Source organism: Bos indicus x Bos taurus, chromosome 2, assembly GCF_003369695.1.
Source record: "Bos indicus x Bos taurus breed Angus x Brahman F1 hybrid chromosome 2, Bos_hybrid_MaternalHap_v2.0, whole genome shotgun sequence".
Classification (NCBI taxonomy): Eukaryota; Metazoa; Chordata; class Mammalia; order Artiodactyla; family Bovidae; genus Bos; species Bos indicus x Bos taurus.
This window is the reverse complement of record NC_040077.1, coordinates 59,879,022-59,905,910: the sequence shown is the minus strand read 5'-3', so window position 1 is coordinate 59,905,910 and position 26,889 is coordinate 59,879,022. Positions and strand designations below refer to the sequence as shown.

Genomic DNA, 26,889 nt, shown 5'->3' with positions numbered 1-26,889 from the left:
CTACTGAGTCAGTGAGAGATGGGGGAGCAAGGGCTCCCTTCTTTTCCTTTTGCATATAACCCAGGCAATGAAGTTTGTAAAATTTGTAAATGAAGTCTTAGCTTTCTAGAACCATTATGATTTGGCAGGGAAAATATATTTTGTTGTTCTATGCCATGATTTTACAGCTGTGTGCTGTAGGAGTTCTTGTCTTTTGTTAACACTGTTGTGGTATTTTGAACAGCCATTTAAATGTGGCATGAATACCATCACAATTTATTTGTGGATCCTGTGTGCTTAAGCCTGACTCCAGGCATCTTCATTAGAATGCAGGGCCTTCAGAACTATGCACATATCACTGATAAATATAAGCCTGTGGAAGAAGAGGAGCCAATACATTAAAAAGTATTGAACAGGTGCAGAAGTCAGAAGTATATGATTTGTTATTTCTTTACTCTTAATGGTGGTGCTTTATACACTTAGGTATATTTGGAATGCTATGATCCAGGATATTTAATAGCTAAGTCCTGACAAACACAGAGGAGCACTTTTGTAAAATGACTGCCTTTCTTAGAATGGGTCTTCTCCCCCATACCTGTTTCAGTTCCCTGATGAGCTAGTTCCTGTTGAGATACAAGAACTCCTAGTTCTAAGGCCCTGTTTTGACCTAAGACCTGGAATTAATAACTTGGTCCCTTTTCCATAGTCTCATACTCTTATCTTGGGTCCTATGGATCTCACTATTGCCAGAGTAAGAAAAGGCACACCCAGGGGAAGGAAGGATGGAAGCATATTAACACTAGTGCTCAAAGCAAAGTGGGTCTCATCCACATCTCCTTGGCCTTGTGTTGGCAATAACATCCTCTCATTCAGGGCCTGGCTCTTCCTGTGTCTCTGCATTAGCCTCCTGGAAGAAGGGAAAGGAAAGCAGGTCATTCTGCAGGAGAGAACCTGCCACAAATACTGAGCTTATTAATATGCTTCCTCGGAAGTCCAGCCTTGGGCATCTAGGATCCCCCGGTCATTCTTTGACTTACACATCTTCACGGCAGTGACATGATGTTGCAGCAAACACCGACACACATCTGTCTGCCACTTCAAACCGCCTCTCAGTGATTGGCAAGGGGGCAGTGACAGCTCTTGAAGGTTATCATCATCAGTGTCTTACATTGCACTGGTGAGGTAGCCACATAAAGTTTTTCTGACTGTACCATTTCATCTTTTTAATGATCTTCTGTCACAATGTTAACAGAGTAGCATGCAGTAAATGTTACTTATGGGTAGAATCAGAACTAAACATATGGAATACAGAAGAGCTTGGAAAATACAGTGGGATATTTATCTGATCTTTTGAGGGGTGGAGACAGCAATCTCTTTTAGGAACTCTCCAAAACTTGTTTTCCTAAATAAAAATTCAAAGTAATTGAGCTGAATGAACAGGGTATGTGGAATAGCCAGGGGAATGTTATTTCCAAACAGAATGGGACAGAAAAACTGTGATCTTTATTCTAAACCATTTGAAAGGCAACATCGAGGAGGATGGATTTTGAAGTTTTAATAGTAATGTGCCTGAATAATATTCAAGCTTTTAAATATAAGTCTTGGAAAAATGCAGGAAGATAATATATGAAGATGGAGGTTTATTGAAATGCAGCTGTTTCTTTTAGTTTCTGTCTCATAAGAGATTAGCATAATTCCTCTGTTAAATGGCTTTAAGAAAGGAAAAGGTTAAATTAAAAATAATACCCTACTGGCAGCCAGATGTTGGTGGTAGAGCTGTCAAGGTCCCTGGACACTTAAGAAGGCATATTAGTTTTGTTGAGTCTGTGTGCCCCAGTGGCCAGAGATTACTTTAGCTACTGCTATTGCATGCATTCTATTAGTACTTTTGAGAAAATTCTCTCTGCTGCATGGGCATCTTCTCCTAGCACTGTGAAAGGATGGAGGAGTCATAAGCCATGTGAAATAATTGCTCTTCCAGCAATTTCAGATTTTACTCCAACTTCCAGAGATTCAATTAGTTATTTAAATGGGTGGCATTATAATGAAAATAGTTCTAAGCCTCTGTGGTCTCTTTTTAGCCTCCAATTTTTCAAGTCTAGATAATTCTTTTCACAGCCAGACAGTCAGGGGACCTGGAGAAGCATAGATTCAATTTTCAGATTTCTTTCAGCTTCAATCCTATTTACCCTGATGTTTAGTTCATACTTTGGGACCAATATATTATTAAATAACTGTGGGTTAATTAGGGGAGACTATGATAGGGAGGTTATTGGAGGAATTGGTATTGCTAATTCTATGGTTTTCAAATTGCATTGACTCTGAATCACCTTGAAGCATTATGAAAATGCAGGTTTTCAGCTCCATGGCTAGAAATTCTGATTCAGTAAGTATGGGATGTTTCTAAAAATTTGTGCTATAAGAAGTCACAGCTGAATGGTGATGTATTATAGTTTCACCCTTAAGATAAGAAAGGATCATAGATTTGTGAACAAATGCTTGACCTCTAGGCACACAGCCTGTTTTTCAGCTTCCTGAATGCGCCATATTCTTCCCAGCTCAAGCATGCTGGAGTATGATGGCTAAGAACAGAAGTGCTGGAGGCACATGGCCAGAGCTGAGTTCCAAGTTTTGCTCTGTGACAGTGGATGCCTTCCTTAATCTCTCTGTGCCCCAGTTTCCTTATCTGTAGAATAGGGTTCATAACCGCACCTACTGAAAAGGAAAATACTTAGAGCCCACCCTGCCTTGAATGGAGCAGGCATGGGGCAAGCATTCCTATCGTCGTTCCAAACCTCTGCATCTGCCTTGTGGGATGCTGGAGCTGTGTTCAGCTACCTCTCCTTGGTCCTCCAAACTCTGTATCAGCACAGAACTGCTGTAGCAGCCTTTTTTGAGGAATGTTATGTTCACCTTCCTAACGTCATTAGACCCTCCCCATCCATCTCCCCATCGACGTTAACTAGATCATCCTACAGCATCTTGCATCTCCCCTTTATGGCATTCCTATACTTATCCTTCCATGTTAAAGTTGCCTTCCTAGACTGCAGGCCACAAATGCAGGGACCGCTTCTGTCATCCTCACCACAAGATCCTTTAAACCTGGCATAGTGTAGGGTATAGTTGTCACTGAATAAACATTTTTTGAATGGACAGATGTTCTGTAAAGAGAGAGGAAAGTGTGTCTTTGAATCCGGGCAGTAGATTCTCTGTCCTTGACAATGTCCTTCAAAACGTACTTTGGGAAATAATGTTTTAAAGCAATACTTATCAAATGTAAATGCTTATACGAGTCTCCAGAGGATCTTATTAAAATATTATGTAAGTTCTAATTCAGTAGACCTGGACAGGACCTGGAATTAGACCTTGGTATAAGCTCCCAGGTGATACCTGTATGTTGATTACAAAACTCCAGAGATAAGGGTAGGGTAAGTTAGACATTTTTGACTAAGGCAATGACCTGACCAAAGTTATAAAGTGAAAAGTGTAGACTAGGGACAGACTAAAAGATGGGGACACGGGTAGGGTGGGTTGAGGGGTGGAAAGAAGTGATTTAGCCTAAGTTGAAAGATGAGAATGGGATGGGGGTGACAACTACTAGTGAGGATGGAGGATGCAAAGATGGATGAGTGTGAGGAGTTTACATTCCTACCCCCAAATTTGCCTACACAATGGGGTCATTTAGAGATCTCTAAAATGTCCCGATGCATGAATCCTACTGCAAGATATTACGATTTAATAGTTTTTTTCTATGACCAAGGAAATTGCATGATTACATGACTCCAAAACCAAATCCATCCTAAACCTCTCAAAAAGCCAAGGTGGCTTCCTAATGGCAGACTGTCCCTGGAGTGATTTGGGTTTTAGCAATGGATAAGTTGTATCAGGTTTTATTTGGTCCTGGCTGGGTTTATGATCCAGATTCTTACAACTTAAAAGTATTCTCAAGCCATGAATAATCTCATTTGTAGCTACTCATGCTTCCTGTCTTTTTACTCCTGTTCATCTGAGTATCTCCTTAAAGGATTAATGGTAGTCCCACATTCTTCTAAGCAAATCAAATAGCTATCAAGCTGTGGTCCTATTGTGGACTCTCCAAATTTTAAGTCCCAGTAAAAACATTAGCCAAATAATCAAGAACCATTTGGTGATGTTCTTGTTAATTTCTCTATTCTTCCTTCTGTCCGTAAAGCCAGTCAGTCAGTTCAGTTGCTCAGTCATGTCCGACTCTTTGTGACCCCATGAACGGCAGAACCCAAACCTTCCCAGTCCATTACCAATTCCCCGAGCTTGCTCAAACTCATGTCCTTCAAGACGGCGATGCCATCTGAAATCTCATCCTCTGTCATCCTCCTCCTGCTTTCAGTCTTCCCCAGCATCAGGGTCTTTTCCAATGAGTCAGTTCTTCACATCAGGAGGCCAGAGTATTGCAGTTTCAGCTTCAGCATCAGTCCTTCCAATGTATATTCAGAATTGATTTCTTTTAGAATTGACTGGTTTGATCTTGCAATCCAAGGGACTCTCAAGAGTCTTCTCCAACACCACAGTTCAAAAGCATCGATTTTTCCGTGCTCAACTTTCTTTATGGTGCAACTCTCACATCCATACATGGCTACTGAAAAAAAAAAAACATAGTTTTGACTAGACGAAACTTTGTGGGTAAAGTAATGCATCTGCTTTTTAATATGCTGTCTAGGTTTGTCATAGCTTTTCTTCTAAGGAGCAAGTGTCTTTTAATTTCCTGGCTACAGTCACCATCTGCAGTCACCATTCACAGTGATTTTGGAGCCCAAGAAAATAAAGTCTGTCACTGTTTCCATTATTTCCCCATCTATTTGCCATGAAGTGATGGGACTGGATGCCATGATCTTAGTTTTTTGAATGTTGAGTTTTAAGCCAGCTTTTTCACTCTCCTCTTTCACTTTCATCAAGAGGCTCTTTAGTTCCTCTTTGCTTTTTGTCATAAGGGTGGTGTCATCTGCATATCTAAGGTTATTGATATTTCTCCCAGCAATCTTGATTTCAGTTTGTGCTTCATCAGGTCTGGCATTTCCTATGATGTACTCTGCATGTAGTTAAATAAGCAAGGTGACAATATACAGCCTTGATACTCCTTTCCCAATTTGGAACCAGTCCATTGTTCCACGTCTGATTGTAACTGTTGCTTCTTGATCTGCATACAGATTTCTCAGGAGGCATGTAAGTTTATCTGGTATTTCCATCTCTTCGAGAATTTTCCACAGCTTGTTGTGATCCACAAAGTCAAAGGCTTTAGTGTAGTCAATGAAGCAGAAGTAAATTTTTTTATGGAATTCTCTTGCTTTTTCTATGATCCAATGGATGTTAGCAATTTAATCTCTGGATCCTTTGCCCTTTCTAAATCCAGCTTGAATATCTGGAAGGTCTTGGTTCACCTACTGCTGAACCCTAGCTTGGAGAATTTTGAGCATTACTTTGCTAGCATGTGAGATAAGTGCAATTGTGCAGTAGTTAGAGCATTCTTAGGCATTGCCTTTCTTTGGGATTGGAATAAAAACTGCTCTTTTCTAGTCCTATGGCCACTGCTGAGTTTTCCAAATTTGCTGGCATATTGAATGCAGCACTTTCACAGCATCATCTTTTAAGATTTGAAATATCTCAGCTGGAATTCCATCACCTCCACTAGCTTTGTTTTTAGTGATGCTTTCTAAGGCCTGCTTGACTTCACATTCCAGGATGTCTGGCTCTAGGTGAGTGATCACACCATCGTGGCTATCTGGGTCATTAAGATCTTTTTTGCATAGTTCTTCTGTGTATCCTTGCTGCCTCTTCTTAATATCTTATGCTTCTGTTAGGTCCATGCCATTTATGTCCTTTATTGGGCCCATCTGTGAATGAAATGTTCCCTCAGTATCTCTAATTTTCTTGAAGAGCTCTCTAGTCTTGCCCATTCTATTGTTTTCTTATATTTCTTTGCATTGACCACTTAGGAAGGCTTTCTTATATCCTTGCTATCCTTTGAAACTCTGTATTCATTCAGATGGGTATATCTTTCCTTTTCTCCTTTGCTTTTCACTTCTCTTCTTTTCTCAGCTATTTGTAAGGCCTCCTTAGACAACCATTTTGCCTTTTTGCATTTCTTCTTCTTGGGAATGGTTTTGATCACCACCTCCTGTAAAATGTCAGGAATCTCTGTCCATAGTTCTTCAGGCACTCTATCTATCAGATCTAATCCCTTGAATATATTTGTCACTTCTACTCTATAATCGTAAGGGATTTGATTTAACTCAAATGGCCTATTGGTTTTCCCTACTTTCTTCAATTTAAGTCTGAATTTTGCAATAAGGAGCAAAAATAAAGCAAATGCCTGAATAAATATTCAATATTATTTGCTTAATAATAGTTGCAATTTATTGTAGAGGTTCTCAGACTCAGGCCTGCCCTGGTGGCTCAGACTGTAAAGAATTTGCCTGCAGTGCAGGAGATTTGAGTTTGACCCCTGGGTTGGGAAGATCCCCTGGAGAAGGGAATGGCTACTCACTCCAGTATTCTTGCTTGGAGAATTCCATGGACAGAGGAGCCTAGTGGGCTACAGTCCATGGGGTTGCAAAGAGTTGCACAAGACTGAGGGACTACCACATTGTTTTCATTTCTCAGACCTGTGAAGTTTTGTTTTTCAATGAACAACCATCTGAGACTCACCTCATCCCACGTTAGAATCTCTTCATGTTAAAGGGACATATTCAATTTTAAAACCTACTGTTAGTGACACCTGTAATGGGGCAGGGATGAGACACACTCATTTAGTACTTTATCCTTTCAGGGTATCTTCAAATACATTTTAGCCTATCATTGATAATTACCTGGTTAGCCTTTAGAAATTAATTATCTTGGCCAATGATCTCATAACCATCATACTTAATGTTTTTACTTTAAAGTCACAAATCAGGACTGATTTTCCAAAATTTCTCTCCAGTTACCTTTAAAGAGTTTCAGTTTAAAGTTTCAACATTTAATAATACAAATATCAGACAGGTAATAAAATTAATATAATGCTAATAGAAAATGAATGAAATCGTTCAGTCATGTCCAACTCTTTGCGATCCCATGGACTGCAGACCACCAGGCTCCTCTGTCCATGGAATTCTCTAGGCAAGAATACTGAAGTGGGTAGCCTTTCCCTTCTCCAGGGGATCTTCCCGACCCAGGGATCAAACCTGGGTCTCCCTCATTGCAAGCAGATTCTTTACCATCTGAGCCACCAGACTTCCCTGGTGGCTCAGAGGTTAACGCATCTGCCTGCAATGTGGGAGACCCGGGTTCGATTCCTGGGTGGGGAAGATTCCCCTGGAGAAGGAAATGGAAACCCACTCCAGTATTCTTGCCTGGAGAATCCCATGGACGGAGGAGCCTGGTGGGCTACAGTCCATGGGGTCGCAAAGAGTCAGACATGACTGAGTGACTTCACTTTCAATAGAAAATATTACAGATTAATAGAATGTAGTCTTATGTGGCCATCACCAAGTAAAAATGATTGCCAGCTCATGGCTACCCTTGTTTTGCTTGTATTACTGTTACCAATATTTCATTGCCAGTGGATATTTTTGTAATGATTCCGAGATGTTTATATCACTTCCATGGAAGGTAAAAATATGTAAGTGGTAATGTCATTTGACAGTTTGGTAGATAAAATGTGGCATATTCAAAATAGCTTTTCTCATAGATTCCTAGAAACTATGGAGTTAATGATTATTTGTAAATTTATAGAAATTTTAATAATTTAAAGCTGAGGGAACTCCTTTAACCTTCCTCTCTAAGGGGCAAGCTGGTGAGCAGTGTCATGGTAACTGGAAGACTGAAGGCAAACTGCTGCTGGGATTTGCTAGGACGTTTCATTTGGTGGGGTCCTTTGCTCTTGCATCAGACCTCCTGGAGTTATGTCTTGAGTTTCCATTATCAATGACAGTTTGTTGTTGTTGTTTTTTCTCCAATGTCCAGGTGGTATACTATATAGTGGTTAAGAGCGTGGAATCTCAAGTTAGACTCCCTTGACTCAATGCCCATTTCTACTGTACAAGTTACTTTAGACTCATTTTCAGTTTTGTTGTGTTTCAGCTTTCTCGTTTCTAAAATGAGATAATATTGACACCCAATTCATAGCCTGGTCATAAGGATTAAATGAGAATAGGACACATGGCAGAAATTTCAATGGTAATGATGATGTAAGTTCCTTAAAATCTGGTAACTTGTCTTTCATTATGTTGTTACCCTGCACTGTCTAGTCATCCACGTGCTAGTATTATGGCACTTGTTTCCTGTCTGCGTTTTTCTTGGACAGATTATAACATCCAGAGGGCACATCATGGGCATTCAGTAAGTGTTGTTGAATGAATGAGTGAATAAACTCCATATCTTTCCCATTACCAGTTCTAATTCCCAAAGATGTTGCTCCCAATTAAATGAAGCCAAAACACTAAAAGGTTATTCAGTTGGTCCAGGCCAATTAGGGGAAAAGGTATTGGTCATTCAGAATGTCAGATCCATCAGAAGCCACATTCTGTCCGCTCAAAGGCATACTAGCATCAGCCTCTGTCTTTATTTACTCTTTTCATGCAGATATGGTCCCCTCCTTCTCCCCATAGGCTCATACATACTTTAAAAAAAGTTAATTTATTTTAATTGGAGGCTAATTACTTTACAATATTGTGGTGGATTTTGCCATATATTGACATGAATCAGCCACAGGTGTACATGTGTCCCCCATCCCGAAACCCCCTACCACCTCCCTCCCTATCCCATCCCTCTGGGTTATCCCAGTGCACCAGCTTTTGTCCTCCTGGAAAACAGAAGATGGAATGCTTATTTACACCCAAGTAATGGTGTTTGCATAATCAAAGATATGGGGCCTGGTACACCAACACCCAAAATAAGGTTGAAGGTAATATAATGATCTAATGACTTACTTTAAGAAAGTGACTTAGTCCAAATCTAAGTTACAACCCCTATAAATTTTGGATGTTTTCTATTTCCAAGTGTTTTTCATAAAATAAGATGTGTATCTCACATATACATACCAATCCACAACCCAATACCCAGAGTATGGGTGCCTTTGTTTTTATAGGCTCCATTGGGGGAGGCTGTGCCCCCTTTACTGTATAATTTAAAGCCCATAGATCCCTACATAGCCTGGTACTCAATAAATATTCTTGAAAATTTAGCAGGAGAAATGACAAACACTCAGGCTTGTAGAAATTACAGTTCTCAATCATCCTCCTGCCAAACCGAGGAGTTCTGCTGATAAAAGTCATAAAAGACACAAACACTTTACTTCAATTCATACATAAGAAAAAAAGATATACATTAAATTATTTTTTTTTCCTCACCTGTGTGTGTGTGTTTCCTTAAAAATTGGTACCTTCTGTCTGTCCCTATTAAAAGTCTGTATGTGCTAGATTTAATTTGACAAAAAAATCAAGTTTGGCAAAAAGAAAAATTTTTTTAGTACAGTTCACTAGAGCGCTATGATCATCCAGTTGTGGAAGAACACCTTTGGGTTGTAAGGAGAAATGCTGCTTGGAGGGCCGGGCTTGTAATTGGCTTTATCTGCATCCCCCACTCAGAGGACATTTTAGTCCATGTGAGAGCGGACAGGGAAGCCTTCTCGGTCCGCACTCTTCCTCCTATCCCTACTCCCTCTTCTTTCTGGACCAGAGATAGATGTATATTTACAGGAACTTAGAGTTCACAGTATCTCTACTGGGATTTATCTTTGCCTCCTCCAGTGGCCCCAGGCATGCATGTATCCTCAGTTGCTAATTCCTGTCCAACTCTTTTGCAGCTCCCTGGACTGTAGCCCACCAGGCTCCTCTGTTCATGGGATTTCCCGGACAAGAATACTAGAGTTAGAGTGGGTTGCCATTTCCTTCGGAGAAGGCAGTGGCACCCCACTCCAGTACTTTTGCCTAGAAAATCCCATGGATAGAGGAGCCTGGTGGGCTGCAGTCCATGAGGTCGCTAGAGCCAGACACGACTGAGCGACTTCACTTTCACTTTTCACTTTCATGCATTGGAGAAGGAAATGGCAACCCACTCCAGTGTTCTTGCCTGGAGAATCCCAGGGACGGGGGAGCCTGGTGGGCTGCCGTCTATGGGGTCGCACAGAGTTGGACACGACTGAAGTGACTTAGCAGCAGCAGCAGCAGCAGCCATTTCCTTCTCCAGGGGATCTTCCTGACCCAGGGATTGAACTCACGTCTCATGTATTGGCAGGCGGATTTTTTTTGTTGTTTGTTTGTTTTTTTAACCACTGAGCCACCTGGGAAGCCCTTCACTCCAGGAGGTAGATTTAATTGTATGTGATTAACAGGTGAGGAATGCCTAGCTTAAAAAGATAAGGTAACTGGTCGGAGGTTACCCAGCATGTCAGAAGCAGAGCCAGGGTTGGAAGTGAGATTTCTCTGACTCAAGGGACTGCCTGTTTTCATCCCACAACAAGCCCTGTTTTCACATGGGCACAGCTTATCTTGCTTGTTTACTAGCAATTCAAGAAAAAGCTGGATATCCTCAAACCTATGGCACAGGCTCTGTACAGCACAGATCTGCTCCATAGAACTTTTACTTGTGCTCTCTCATTGACCATCAGGACAGTTTCATGATAAAGGAGCAGCTGTTGTGTTAGTCCTATTTCATAAAAGAAGCAATGGGATCTTCAAGGGAAGCACTCCTTATTGCCTGGTTCAATGGGAGGAAAGACTGAGTAGAGATACCTAGTTTATTATTTTTTTTAACTTTTTATTTTATTTTTTAAAAAATTATTTATTTTAATTGGAGGCTAATTACTTTACAATATTGTAGTGGTTTTTGCTATACATTGACATGAATCCACCGTGGGTTTATATGTGTTCCCCATATTGAACCCCGCTCCCACCTTCCTCCCCATCCCATCCCTCTGGGTCATCCCAGTGCGCCAGCCCTGAGCACCCTGTCTCATGCATTGAACCTGGACTGGCGATCTGTTTCACATATGATAATATACATGTTTCAATGCTATTCTCAGATCAACCCACCCTCACCTTCTCCCACAGAGTCCGAAAGACTGTTCTATACACCTGTGTCTCTTTTGCTGTCTTTCATACAGGGTTATCATTACCATCTTTCTAAATTTCATATATATGCATTAGTATACTGTATTGGGGGAGATTCCCTGGTGGCTCAGATGGTAAAGCATCTGCCTGTAATACGGGAGACCCGGGTTCAATGCCTGGGTCGGGAAGATCCCCTGGAGAAGGAAATGGCAACCCACTCCAGTACTTATGCCTGGGAAATTCCATGGATGGAAAAGCCTGGTGGGCTACAGTCCATGGGGTTGCAAAGAGTCGGACACAACTGAGTGACTTCACTTTACACACTGTATTGGTGTTTTTCTTTCTGGCTTACTTCACTCTGTATAATAGGCTCCAGTTTCATCCACCTCATTAGAACTGATTCAAATGTATTCTTTTTAATGGCTGAGTAATATTCCATTGTGTATATGTACCACAGCTTTCTTATCTATTCGTCTGCTGATGGACATCTAGGTTGCTTCCATGTCCTGGCTATTATAAACAGTGCTGTGATGAACATTGGGGTACATGTGTCTCTTTCAATTCTGATTTCTTCAGTGTGTATGACCAGCAGTGGGATCGCTGGGTCATATGGCAGTTCTATTTCCAGTTTTTTAAGGAATCTCCACACTGTTCTCCATAGTGGCTGTACTAGTTTGCATTCCCACCAATAGTGTAAGAGGGTTCCCTTTTCTCCACACCCTCTCCAGCACTTATTGCTTGTAGACTTTTGGATAGCAGCCATTCTGACTGGCATGAGATGGTACCTCATTGTGGTTTTGATTTACATTTCTCTGATAATGAGTGATGTTGAGCATCTTTTCATGTGTTTGTTAGCCATCCGTATGTCTTCTTTGGAGAAATGTCTGTTTAGTTCTTGGCCCATTTTTTGATTGGGTCGTTTATTTTTCTGGAATTGAGCTGCAGGAGTTGCTTGTATATTTTTGAGATTAATTCTTTGTCAATTGCTTTGTTTGCTATTATTTCCTCCCATTTTGAAGGCTGTCTTTTCACCTTGCTTATAGTTTCCTTCATTGTGCAAAAGCTTTTAAGTTTAATTAGGTCCCATTTGTTTATTTTTGCTTTTATTTCCATTATTCTGGGGTCCCATTTGTTTATTTTTGCTTTTATTTCCATTACTCGGGGAGGTGGGTCATAGAGGATCCTGCTGTGATTTATGTCAGAGAGCGTTTTGCCTATGTTTTCCTCTAGTAGTTTTATAGTGTCTGGTCTTACATTTAGATCGTTAATCCATTTTGAGTTTATTTTTGTGTATGGTGTTAGAAAGTGTTCTAGTTTCATTCTTTTACAAGTGTTTGACCAGTTTTCCCAGCACCACTTGTTAAAGAGATTGTCTTTTCTCCATTGTATATTTTTACCTCCTTTGTCAAAGATAAGGTGTCCATAGGTGTGTGGATTTGTCTCTGGGCTTTATATTTTGTTCCATTGATCTATATTTTTGTCTTTTTGCCAGTACCATGCTGTCCTGATGACTGTAGCTTTGTAGTATAGCCTGAAGTCAGGAAGGTTGATTCCTCCAGTTCCATTCTTCTTTCTCAAGATTGCTATGGCTATTCAAGGTTTTTTGTATTTCCATGCAAATTGTGAAATTATTTGTTCTAGCTCTGTGAAAAATACCATGGGTAGCTTGATAGGGATTGGATTGAATCTATAGATTGCTTTGGGAGATACCTAGTTTAAATCAAACTTGCTACATTGCTTTGCCTGGTGAACCTGTAAAGTTACAGAAAAAAGAAAAAAAGCCAGATAAATTCATACTCATCCCTAAAACCTATAACTCCTACATTGCTTTGCTTCATACCACTGCCTCTTCCTATAAAAGTAAAAACACCTATAATTTATTGACATGTACAGTCTTTTTAATAGTTACTTCAATTCCATATGGAAAGGACTGTTACAGCCTCATCTTACACAGGAGGAAACAGAGACTTAGATATGAGTCCGAAGATTTCAAAAGGAACAAATGGCAAACCATGTAGAATCCTAGGCTCTTCACCATTCATTCAGCAGTAAATTATTGCTGAGCAATCACTGTGTTCCAGGCACTGTGCTGGGTACTGTGTGCATGTGTACTTAGAGTGGTGTGTGAAGCACACACAGCCCTGTCTTGTGGGTAGTGCTGAGTAGTGGAGGAATATAGAAGCATTGAACACATAGTTGCCTAGATGAATGGCAGTTACAAAAGACAGTAGGAGCTCTGCAGAAATGCAGGGACCTATGAGAAAAGCTAGTAAGGAAAATCAGGATTTCCTGTGTCTAGATTATCTTTCTCCTCATCTCTATTCATTGCCCATCCTACTAGATGTACAGCCCTGCTTGCTCTGTGGAACTTGACCTGATCATCCTGCTGGAAATAATCACTTCTCACTCCTGAGTCTCATAACACTGTCTGAATGGCTTGCATTCTCACTATTGGTAAATGTGTTTCGTGTCCCTCTGAAGAAACATGAAGTCCGTGAAGGCTCAACCCTTTTCAGTTTCTATTCCTAAAGTGCCTGGTAATAAACTTAACAGAATAGAATTCAGTATATCTGTGATAAATAAATGGATGTCAGTTAGAACTTACTTGCTTCAGCAAACCTAGCAGACTACTAAAAGGAATTATGCTCTGCCTTTGCAATTAAATTTCTTTTATAACACACGATGATGCTGGCAATGGAAGATGTGGCAATTTGAAAATCAGATGTCATCGGTTTCCTGGCAAATGGGATTAAAACGGAAACACATCCCAAGTCTTTATTCATTCATTCACTTGCTCACTCATTCAGTCACTCATTTTTTTGTCTAGTAAATCTGGGGTTTTAGCTATTAATATTTCAGTGAGTTTATATGAGTATCTTAAGGGAAGCAAGGGCTATTGGATTTCTAATTCCTAAAAGTATTTTCCTACTACAATTCCACACTTTAACCAAGGTCACCAGCTGAGGCAAAATATCTAAGGAAATGCAATAAAGTCAGAGTCTTTTTAATATATAACTGAAGGGTATAATGTTGAATTGCAAAAGTGTGATCATTGCAGTCTTTCAGTGGCCTCAATTGATTCAGAGATAAAACTTAGAATAGTTAGAAGGTAGTTAGGTTTCTGAAGGTTTGGACAATATAATTCTAGCTCAGAATTACCTGGAATGCATGTTAAAACCCTAAGAGACTCCGATTTTGAAGTCAGGATTGAGAGTTCCAAATCTTTATATTTAAACAAACTGCCTAAATCATTTTAAGACACATTAATGTTTGAGACCCACTGACCTGGAGAAACATTTAACTATGAGTCAATGGATTCTTTAAAAAATGGTGTAACTCACCTCTACTATATTGTTCTAATCCAGTCTGTTTTGGTTTTCAAGAAACAGAGGTCTTTCTATAAAGCTTCCAAAGCTACAATAAGTAAAAAGAGGCTTGTTGGGAAATTAGAACAGGAAATCTCACAGATGTCCAAGTGTACATGTAAGAATTAGAAATGCAAACAGGACCTGAGGGTTGTTGCTTCAACTCTCAGAGCCAGTGTGATTCTCCCAGCTCTGCTTCTCTGTGTATATCTGCTGTTCTACAGATTCTAACAGGTGTCATTTGAATCTCTACTCTTCCAAGTAGGAGATATAAAGTCCCCAAATGACTGTCTGCTCCTTACTCTACAAAATGTTTTAAGTCAAGAACCCAGCATGATAGAAGCTTCCTTCCCTTCAGGTTCTTTATTCAACTTATTACCAAGAAAGAGACTTTGTTGGCCTAGTTTGTGTCAGTTTGGTCCTTGTATCACACAGCAGCCCATGGATTCATCATTCTCCTCAAGTTAGGAGCCTTCTAGAAGGGGAAGGCAGCAGGAACTGAAAGGGACAGTGATTGTTCCCTGCTGAGACCAACCTCTCCAGGATACCCATGTTTAGCCCTTTGGGAGAGAATTCAGAACCTAACTTCCTCTCTTAGGTTGCTGTCCACCCCTCTCGGTGCTGAACAATAGGCAGAGGAGTAGCTGAATCTGCCAGCCTGCTTCAACTCCAAAAGTCATCCTTTTTTCACGTCAAAGTTTCACTTTGGGAAGAGAGCTGTTGTAAATTAAGTGGAAATACAGAGAAGGAAAATGAAACTACAGGGAATATAAATGCAGTAGAATGACAACTTCGTGTAGAACAGAAACTGGGAAGAGAGAAGACATTCACCCTGAACGTGATCTGGGCCAGAAATTTCACTTCAAACAGATAAAATATGGACTCTCCATGTACTTGAATTCATATCAAAATGCTTATGATATTATTCCTATCCAGAGTCTATCATAAACAGTCTTGTCTTGGTTGTTTTTTTTTTCAGAAAAGCTAACATACCATACAAAATCAAATCAATAAAAAATCAAACAAAATAATCGAATGTAAATTTGATGCCTGAAGTTCTGTCTTTTACACCTGGAATCCACTGTTGTACCTTCTAGTTTGCATTTAAAAGTTGGTTTCAAACTCTATTAATCTCCTTTATTCAACAGTCAAGCTACACTACCATAAATAAATCCTGTGGTTCACATGGATATTCATAATGATTTATTGTTAGCCTTGGTGGCAAAAATCTGTGTTTCTTTGAGGGTGAATGCTCTTTCTTTTCAATATGTTTTTACTTCTGGCTGGTTTATTTCTCACATCTATAGAATTCTCTGCAGACAATACAATATAACAATACAATATAATCCTTATTTGCCTATATAGGTAAATGAGTTGCCTTTCAGAAACCAAGGTACCCATTCTAATTAGTAGTTTATTTTTAGACTCTCAGTGTACTTTCTACAAAGAAATAGAATAAATTGGTTTTGCTTTAGCTTGGGTATTACTTTCAGTTTATTAAATAGTTTTCTACAGTTAAAAAGGATAAATTAATTATTTTTCACTTCCTTGGCTTTGATCCAATGTAAATGTGACTTTCAATGAGAGTGTGGTTTCAGGCAATCTTTGACTCATTGGACTAGCTAATATGATGGTAGGCTTTTGAATGATTTAATTTGTATTACTAAAACAAAGCCTAAAGTTGAGTTAATGTTGGGATCTTAATATATCAGTTTGGAGCTACAGGTGTTATAAGGACATCAAATAATTTATGTATGGTAGCAAATCAGGAAGATATGAAATCCATACTCAAAATGAAGCAGGTGGTTAATGGTTTGGACAACCAACTTTTAAGTGTTCAGTAGAAAAAGTGTCACTGAATATCCTGCTAATCTCTTGAGATTCATTCATGATTAAGTTACTACATGGAGATGGTTCAGATAGAGTAGCTACTGAATAACATGGTTTCATTGATAAGGAAGAAAATATCCTAAAATAAGTATGCTAGGAATGATAGATCCTCTGCCATTTGAAACCCAAGTTTAATTTTGTTTGCTCTGATACCTAAAATATGTATTATCATGCATATTATCATAACTTTATTTGGAGACCTTATGGGTGATAGCCAGGGTCCAAATGTAGCCTGCATGGGTGTGATGACAAGTTCTGTGGGAGGTATGATCTACCTTGAATCAACAATACCTCCCACACTGCTGAACAACCACAGCACTTTTTCAACTGATATTTGATTACATTCCATTTCACACTTAATTATATCCTGTCTTGAGCTTCTTTCTAATTTGTTTATGTGTAGTGTGAGAAGCTCAAAGACCTTGGGAATCTAACACACAGCAGACTCCTGATGCTGCCTTTTCTCAGTCGTGTGTTCTGAAATTTAGATAACCTCTCTGAGAATCTGTTTGCTCATCTTTAGCAAAAATATAATGTGTAGCATAGCAAGACAGCTTGGTTCCTAGGGTTCTCTTACCCTCTGTGAAGAGCTGCTGCTGCTGCTAAGTCGCTTCAGTCATGTCCGATTCTGTGTGACCCCATTGACGGCAGCCCGCCAGGCTCCCCTGTCCCTGGGATTCTCCAGGCAAGAACACTGGAGTGGGTTGTCATTTCCTTCTCCAATGCATGAAAGTGAAAAGTGAAAGTGAAGTCACTCAGTCATGTTCGACTTTTCGCAACCCCATGGACTTCAGCCTACCAAGCTCCTCCATCCATGGGATTTTCCAAGCGAGAGTACTGGAGTGGGGTGCCATTGCCTTCTCTGTCTGTGAAGAGGCTGCCCCAGTAATAGTTGCTCAGTTGATAATCCCTACCTTGTCCTCCCACTCATAATTTGTCTCCCCTGGCTAAGCTGTAGGATCTGTGAGTACTCAAGTGTAAGCCATAAAAATTATCTATTTTATAAACAGGAGATACTTAAGGGAATGTGTGTGCATGTTTAAAGAGAAAATGAGAAAGAGAAGGAGAGAGAGAACACACCTTTTTCTGGAAGGACAATAATAGGAATTTAGTAAATATTGTATTACATGGCTTGAAATATGAAGCAACATTATACATGACCAAGAAACCCACACAGGGTCTTAGACTTTGAGGAAGTCCATCCTTCTCACCTAACTCTCCCTCACTCTGATTCAGTAATAATTGAGTTCATCAAAGCAGAGGGAGATCAGAATATCAGCTGATTCTCAACCCTAGAATTAATTAAACAGACTTAACTACCTGGCCTGGTCACAGCCCCTGTTGAGCCCCTAAAAACTTGAATGAGTGTTGCTGAGAACAGATCAGAATATATGCCTCCTCTGAGCATATGTATTATGAGGAAAGAGATGGTGAGAGAAAGAAGGGCCACATATGCCCACTTCCTTCACCCAAAGTCGTGATTTAGGTGCCATTCATCATTCCCAAGAGAAGAAAATGGCAACCCACTCCAGTGTTCTTGCCTGGAGAATCCCAGGGATGGGGGAGCCTGGTGGGCTGCCGTCTGTGGGGTCACACAGAGTCGGACACGACTGAAGAGACTTAGCAGCAGCAGCAGCAGCAGCAGCATTCCCAAAAAAGGCACCTCTCCTTCTTGGGAGGTGATGAGAGTTCAGGGATGATGAAGGCTGTAGAAGTGGAGCTCCCTTCACATGGACGAAATCATCAGGAGGGCGCCACCCTCGCTCTCTCTTGCTAAGCAACTTTGTGAACTCAGGCACTAACTCCCACCATTTCTTTCAATTCCCTCCACTGTGCTGGCCTCAATTCTGACCAAGCTTGTTCAGAATTTCATTTGCTGTTTCTTCTCCTTATTGTGTTCTTCTTCCAGCCTTTTGCATGGGTGCCTTTTGATCAATGTTTTGTTTTCAGTTCATATGCCATACTTCAAAGTCTTTGACAATCATAGGAATCATCTTTCACTTCTCTTTCTTGTTCATCAACCCATGTTAATTTTCTCACTGCACTGCCCTGTGAGGGCAACTAGACCAACTAGGCCCTAAGTACTATGGTCTCCCAACTAGACCATAAGTTCTATGTCTTGTTCACTGTTTAGACACACAAAAGAGTGGCAGCCACAAAGTGGTAAAGTGCCTAAATGGTTATTGAATGAATGATGATATCGTTAGTTCAGTGAAAGTTTGCATAGGACCTACTATACCAGGTTTTGTGGCTACTGCCAGTAACATTAAGATAAGTAAGATGAGGTTACTTTAATCAGGGGGCTTTTTATGAGGGCATTCAAATGTGTAAGCATCTTCTTTAACTAAGGGGAGTGAGCACAGTATATTCAGCAAACAAGAGGAGAATGTCTTCCCTTAGCAAAGTGGTTAAAGGAGACAAGATTCAGCAAATTAGGAGTTTCCCAGTAAACAGGGGGTACAATTATCTTAAAGATGGGGATATGTGTAAAGAGGCTTGGCAATGTGAAAATCTGTTTTAATTAAATGACTTACAGGCAGCTTGCAATGCTTGGGTTGTGTAATGCATATGCAGGAGTGATAAGAAATAGGGTTAGAGAGACAGGCAAGAGCCAACTCATGAAGAGATTTATGCTATTCTAAGAAGTCTGGACATTACCCAGAATTCTGGTAGACAATTTAAATTTGAAGCATGGGTATGATAAAATCAGACTTAGTGTTTTAAGGGGAAAAGAAAAGTACAGAAAATAATGAGGTTAGACAGCATTGGAAACCAATGGGAAAAGTATGAGTCTATTCAATTATCTGGCTAAGAAATAAGGAGACTCTGTTTTATCAAATAAAAAAATAAAAATATGTAGGTAAGCATATAAATTTCCATATCTCAACATTGTTTAATAGCATGTTTTTGTGACCCAGAGTTCCCCACCCATCCTGTGGAGTTCACGTAACTGGAGGATTATGCAAATCCTCTTTCCAGCTCAAGAGATGTCAGTGGTAAGAGAGAAACACAGTAAGGAACTCCAGGATGGAGCAGATCCTTCCTGATCATCCTTCTGAGTGTATACTTCCAAGCAGTAAGATAAGCCCAAAGACAAAGGAGCCTTCACTATTTCATACCATCATCTATTATTACCAGGACCAGTGCATAATTTGCAGGATCCAGTGCAAGATGAAAATGTGGGTACCTTGTTCTAAAATTACTAACACGTTTAAGGTGTGGGAGAGCATTAAACTAAGAGCCCCAAGAGCCCCATTGAGCCTGTGCAAACTCACACAGATCATAGGCCCACTGTGCTGCCCTGGTTCTCACTGGCTTTCTGTAGGGGTCAGATTCCTCACTGACTTTAAGTTTTGATTCCTGAGAACAGTTGTCATATCCTGTAACTATGACATTAACCCAGGTTGCTAGATTACTGTTGCATTGGATCACAATTCTTCCTGTGCTCAGCTGAGAAGGTTAAATGATCCCTCCTGGGTTTCAAATCTACTCTATCACTTTCCTGGCACCTTGGACAAAGGACAAAATCTCTGTACTTCTATTCTCTAACCTGCAAAATGGGAATGATGAGAGGAACTGTGTTTTAGGATTATAATGAGGACTAAGTGATTCATACTTGGCAAGTGAATGAAACATAGTAAGTGCTTGGATCATTTTTGTTATTGTTTTGGAGATTGTATCCTGGAGAGTGAAGCTTAGTTAGTTCCCTGTAATGCAACAATTACCATTCAGGGTGAGGCTAGTCATTCAGTGGGCAGAAATGCTTAATTTCAGTGAGGTTGATTTTACCAATCATCTACTTTATAATCGATTTCATTGTTGTGTTTTAGGATATGTCTTGTTATCTCAAAGACATAAAGCTTTTACCCTATCTTTATCTTTGGAAAATTTTATGTGTATCTGTAATAATTCATTTTATGTATCATATTAAATCAATTTCTAGGGTAATTCAGTAGTGGTCCAGTGGTTAAGACTATGCACTTCCCCTTCAGAGGGCATGGATTGTGTACTTAGTCGGGGAACTAAGATCCCACATGGTATGCAGTGTGGCCAAAAGATAAAATTTAAAAAAAGAATCCAATTTCTTTTTCTATATGGAGTCACTGACCTTTTGTTTCTTCCCTTTGCACCCCAATATAGCCAGTGATCTAGCCATTCTTCTTTCCCTTGCTCTTTTACTCTGGGCCTTTGCAAAATTATTCCCTCTGCCTAGATTCCTCTTCCCTTAGGTACTATTCAGATGAGTGCCTCAACCTCCTTCATGTTCCAGCTCAAATATTCCTTTCTTATTGAGGCTTTTAAGCTTAAAATTACCCACAAAACACACACACACTTTCCTTAGCACTTCTTTCTACATCGTCTTTTGTTGTTTTTTCTTTTTTTTTGAGCAGCATTTAATTGCCATATAAAATACTAAATATTTGACATTTATTTTTTGTCTTTCTCTCCATTAAAATGTAAAGTCTATGAATAGGGGGATGTTTTTTCTTGTGCTGTATTCTCAAATTCTAGAACAGTATTTCCCCCTTAGAGGATTTCAATAGTCCCTTTTCAGAATAATCCAGAACAGTTTATAAACAGTTATATCTTATTATTCTTCTATATAGAATAGTAAAAATTCTAGCTTCACACATCTATTAATAGAAGGCATCTGATTAGGAAATTTCTGACTGACTTCTTTTTTTTTTTCCCCTTGATTCCTTCTGGAAATAAGGCCAAAACAGACAAGCATCTCTACTCTTTCTGTTTGTCAGCATAGGTGATTTCCTGGTTCACACATGAAGGGATTCAGGCTGTGTGTGTGTGTGTGTGTGTGTGTGTGTGTGTGTGCATGTGTGTGTGTGTATGTGTGGAGTCGGGAGTGCTCTGGCTACAGGATTTCTCTCTTGTTATCTGATTTACCACATCCATTAAAAAACAAGCTCTTAGAACTAGCAATGGAGATATTTTTCAAAAGTCAGTGCACCAAAATTTTTCCTGAATGTCCTATTTTTTTAGCAATGCATTTATAAAATATTTTAAAATTATTTCAACAAGAAGTACAAAGGAAACAAAAATAAGGAGACTCCTGTAGGACATATCAACCAATTGTAATCCAATGGACAACTGGGACCCAAATTATAGCCCAAAGACAGTTGGGTATTTGCAGGTGTTTGGGGATTACAGATAGCAATATTTCTATGTATAATAGTGTTCCTATGTTTATTGGGGATAAATTATAGTAATATTTCTATATATGATAGTATTCCTACGGTTGTGTTTTAAAAAAAGAGCTCTTATCCTTTATGAATCTATTCTGAAATATTTATAAATGAAACCATATGATGTCTTTGAAATAACTTGAGTGTGAGTAAATGGGTAAGGGTATAGATGAAACAAGCTTGGTTATATAATTATCAAAGCTGATGGATGAAAACATTGGGTTTATTTGATATGTTTGAACATTTCCAAAATTTAAAAAGATACTTTTAAACTGAATTAAAAATTCACCAGTAATATATATTTTTCCTGTGCCAGCAGAGTTTCTCCATACATGTTCTCTGCCTTGTGGGCAGAAACTAATATTTCCAACCAAATATTTGGTTGATGTTCATATTATTCACGCAGTCGTGACTGTCACTTCATCTTTTTATTCATTCAGCAATCTTTCTTCAGCTGTAAACCAGGTTTTACAAACTACAGCAAAACCTGGAGAGGCTTCCTATTTGGAGACAGAACAAGACAGTCGGGTGCTATGGGGATTTTATAGAGAGGTGGGAGCTTTGGGAGACAGCGCCTTGGCTGAGGGTAGGATGGAAAGACTTCTTGAAAGAAAGGCTTTGTTCAGTGTCAAAGGAAGTTTAGTGGTTATCTAGATAAAAAGGAAGAGGAAATACACTTGCCCCATTCTCGACACTAACTTGTCTACCAAGGAACAATTTTATATATGTCAGTTCAGTTGCTAAGTCATATCTGACTCTCTGCAACCCCATGGGCTGCAGCACACTAGGCTTCCCTGTCCTTAACTATCTCCCAAAGTTTTCTCAAACTCATGTCCATTGAGTTAGATGCCATCTAATCATCTCATCTTCTGTCACCTTCTTCTCCTCCTGCCCTCAATCTTTCCCAGCATCATTACCAAATGCCAAATGCTGAGCTGCTTTACATCTCTTTTCCTAAGTGTTCTTGTTAAAAATCCCAAACAAGGTATTCTAGTTATTAGAATAAAATACCTTATTTCCCTTTGATATACCAGGATATAAATAATTTTTCCAAGTTCATAAACCTGGAATTCTAGATTCACTGAAGTCATGTTATCCCACCAGTACTAAGCCAAAAAAGGAGTTTCAAAACCTAGTGACTTTATGTTGACATTGCAAAATAATAAAGATAGTAAGACAGGGGATAGCACAAACCTAATATATAAAAGGGATTATTAAGAGACTCTGTCTACATTATTCTAGAATTTATAGTTGAAAATGCAAAACCTTTTTTGCCTATTTGCTCTCATGGTTATTTTCCTTTAACGTATCCTACCACTATTCCCAAACCAACTTTTAATGTCACAACTGATATTAATGTGTGATTGATTCCTTGCATGTTACATTGATTCCCTGCACTTTGCATGTAGATACATCCTGGAATGGATGTTGCAAAAAGTTGCAGAAACCAGGATTTATGTGGTTGAGCCATCATGCTTGATGATGCATTTAAAGATGTCAGACTCCATACTGCAAATGGCCAAATGCTACACTTCACTCTCTTGTAAAAAGACTGGGGGATCTGAAGTTCTAAAGTTTCTATCCCCAAAGGTTCTGAAGTCTCTGTCCTTACTGTGCTATGACACATGAGCTTGAACTGGAAACGCTTCTGTCCTCTGGCTGTCTGCACAAGACTGGTCATAGATATCATTGTTTCATGCCCATGAAAGCATAAAGCATTAATGGGCTAGGGCAACACGCATTATTTAAAAGGATTCTTCTAATGTATAGTTGTGGATCCATGCCTAATAATGATGACAGCTTCTTGAGCCTGTGTCTTAGCTGACATCTGTGTCCCCCTAAAACCTGCTTGTATACAGTGCAACATGGCATTGCAGCATAGTTCAGTCTTGGTGTTGATAGAGTGCAACACATTAGGGAGCACTGTGGCAGGCAACCTCCAGACACTTCATCTGTGAAAATGAAAAGGAGTTAGGTTGGGGGGAATATAAATCCCTGTCATTTCCTCACTCACTGGCATGAGGAAAAGACAAGAGCAACAAGTAGTTTTGTTAACCCTCCTTCTTTTTAGCACACATTTCCAATTATACCCATTATAATGTACTTGGCTAGAGGGCAGGTTTTAAATGTGTTGACAGCAGCCTTGATTTAGCTGGTGCTCATTTGTTTTCTATTGCTTGGTTAAGCATGCTGCATTCTTTTTCCTATTTTACATACTGGATGAATATGAGATGCTAGCTGTCAATGAGCTAAATCAGTGGTTTTCTGCCCTGGAGATTTTTTGAACAGTTCAATGCTTGGGCCCCACCCCTGAGATATTCTGATTTAAATGGTTTGGATTGAGGGGTATTAGGAATCTATAAAAGCACCCTTTGAGATTCTAATATGCAGCTAGGGTTAAGAACCACATGGACTGAGTCCATGCATGGCAAGATTAGCTATGCAGGACTTAGTTTTGATATTTAGCAAGAGGAAGGACTGGTCACTATTTGGAAGGTTAACTCTCCAGATTGGAGATATTTTAAGTACATTGGTATTTTAAGTACATTGGTAGTTGAGGGTAGCAAGTAAGGAAACTGGAAATAGTCCTTAGTTCAGTTCAGTTCAGTTGCTCAGTCGTGTCCGACTCTTTGTGTCCCCATGGACTGCAGCATGCCAGGCTTCCCTGTCCATCACTAACTCCTGGAGTCTGCTCAAACTCATGTCCATTGAGTCAGTGATGCCATTCAACTGTCTCATCCTCTGTTGTCCCCTCTTCTCCTGCCTTCAATCCTTCCCAGCATCAGGGTCTTTTCCAATGACTCAGTTCTTTGCATCAGGTGGCCAAAGTATTGAAGTTTCAGCTTCAGAATCAGTCCTTCCAGTGAATATTCAGGATTGATTTCCTTTAGGATTGACTGGTTTGATCTCCTTGCAGAGATTAGAACTATTGCTTAGGCCTCCATGAGTGCCTGCTATAGAAAGAAAGTGTTTATTTGCCTTGACTGTCATCCCATGCAGATGTAAACATGAATTGTTCCTTTTGAAATCTATGTTAAAGACTTGCATTAAATCTAGTGGTTCTGTATATATTATATATAACATATATAACATTTTAAAATTGCTTTAAATCTCACTTAATTAAACATTCCTATCAACTACCTTGTGAATTGGCTTGACAATATTATCCATATAGGACAAGCAAAAAAATTGAAGTTCTGAAAGGTGAAGTGCGATGTGCAAGGTCATATAATGATTCAGTAAGGAACTGGGCTTAGAAGCCAGAGCTGTGGAGGTCTTGTCTATTGGCAGAGCCATTGAATTTGACCTCTGTTGCAAAGTGAATGATGATTACAAAAATTTAAGAACATAGAATATATTTTTTCAGGCAACATTTCAAAATGAAAGATCTATATGGATATCCTGGAGCCTTTTTTTTAGCATTCCTGGGAATTTTAAAAGAAAAAGCTTTGCAATTTTAATTTTATCCATATATAAACAGGCTCATTCATTTTTTAAAATTTTTAGTTTCTACTATAAAACAATGTGAATCAATCATAATTATATATATATCCTTTCCCTCCTGAGCCTCCCTCCCTTACCCCCATCCTACCCTTCTCAGTTCAGTTCAGTTCAGTTGCTCAGTCATATCCGATTCTTTGCGACCCCATGAATAGCAGCACGCCAGGCCTCCCTGTCCATCACCAACTCCAGGAGTTCACCCAGACTCACATCCATCGAGTCAGTGATGCCATCCAGCTGTCTCATCCTTTGTCGTCCCCTTCTCCTCCTGCCCCCAATCCCTCCCAGCATGAGAGTATTTTCCAATGAGTCAACTCTTCACATGAGGTGGCCAAAGTACTGGAGTTTCAGCTTTAGCATCATTCCTTCCAAAGAAATGCCAGGGCTGATCTCCTTCAGAAGGGACTAGTTGGATCTCCTTGCAGTCCAAGGGACTCTCAGGAGTCTTCTCCAACACCACAGTTCAAAAGCATCAATTCTTTGGCATTCAGCTTTCTTCACAGTCCAACTCTCACATCCATACATGACCACAGGAAAAACCATAGCCTGGACTAGACGGACCTTTGTTGGCAAAGTAATGTCTCTGCTTTTGAATATGCTATCTAGGTTGGTCATAACTTTCCTTCCAAGGAGTAAGCGTCTTTTAATTTCATGGCTGCAGTCACCATCTGCAGTGATTTTGGAGCCCAGAAAAATAAAGTCTGACACTGTTTCCACTGTTTCCCCATCTATTTCCCATGAAGCGATGGGACCAGATGCCATGATCTTTGTCTTCTGAATGTTGAGCTTTAAGCCAACTTTTTCACTCTCCACTTCCACTTTCATCAAGAGGCTCTTTAGTTCTTCACTTTCTGCCATAAGGGTGGTGTCATCTGCATATCTGAGGTTATTGATATTTCTCCTGGCAATCTTGATTCCAGCTTGTGCTTCTTCCAGTCCAGCGTTTCTCATGATGTACTCTGCATATAAGTTAAATAAGCAGGGTGACAATATGCAGCCTTGACGTACTCCTTTTCCTATTTGGAACCAGTCTGTTGTTCCTATCCTTCTAGGTCATCACAAAGTGCCAGTCTGGGCTTCCTGTGTTGTTTAGCAACTTCCCACTCTCTCTTTTACACTCAGTGTTCATTTTGAAGTACTTGGAGTTGTAAGCTGGAGGGGAATTCTGGGGGAAGAGGCTGCTTTTGATGTATTTGCTCTATATATGGGGCACCAAGGTGAATAGGGAGGAAGAGATAAAAGCTTCCTACTCATAGCTGTTCTAGGACATTGCATTTGTTACTACTTAAACCTTCTAATCCCCCTTGAGCAAAGAGAGAACATACCAGATTGATGGCCTTTGGAAAATAAATATGATGTTTAACTGTCTTTTCTGAATGCTTATAGAACTATGGAGAACGTCTACATTATCATCTCTCAATCATGTTTCACTTCTGCTTTACTGGGGAGATTTAATACTACATATATGTACACGTCAGTGTAACACATAGCACTTAGGTATGTATCCTCCATGTATGGTATGGTGTGGTGTTAGTCACTCTGTTGTGTCCACCTCTGCGACCCCATGGACTATAGCCTGTCAGGCTCCTCTGTCCATGGAATTCTCCAGACAAGAATACTGGAGTGGGTTGCCATTCCCTTCTCCAGGGTATCTTCCCAACCCAGGGATCGAACCCAGGTCTCCTGCATTAAGCAGATTCATTACCCCTAGCACCAAACATGTTGGTAGCTCCATGTATAGCAGATACATGATAAAATATTTATCAGTAGTGACAACACTGTATGTGGTCCCTCTGAGAACTCAGGGTCACAGTATGTATTTCTCCAAATTTAAGTGAGAAAAAGTTGGGATGGTGAATCCTGGTTTGGTACTTTTTCTGAAAAGGAAAT

The 26,889-nt window shown here is 39.8% G+C and overlaps 1 protein-coding gene across 2 annotated transcripts in view; it reads left to right on the top strand.

The window, feature by feature from the left end:
* Positions 1 to 26,889, top strand: part of THSD7B (thrombospondin type 1 domain containing 7B) — a 1,076,713-nt gene that overhangs the window by 565,412 nt on the left and 484,412 nt on the right. The gene's annotated exons all lie outside the window — the stretch shown is intronic.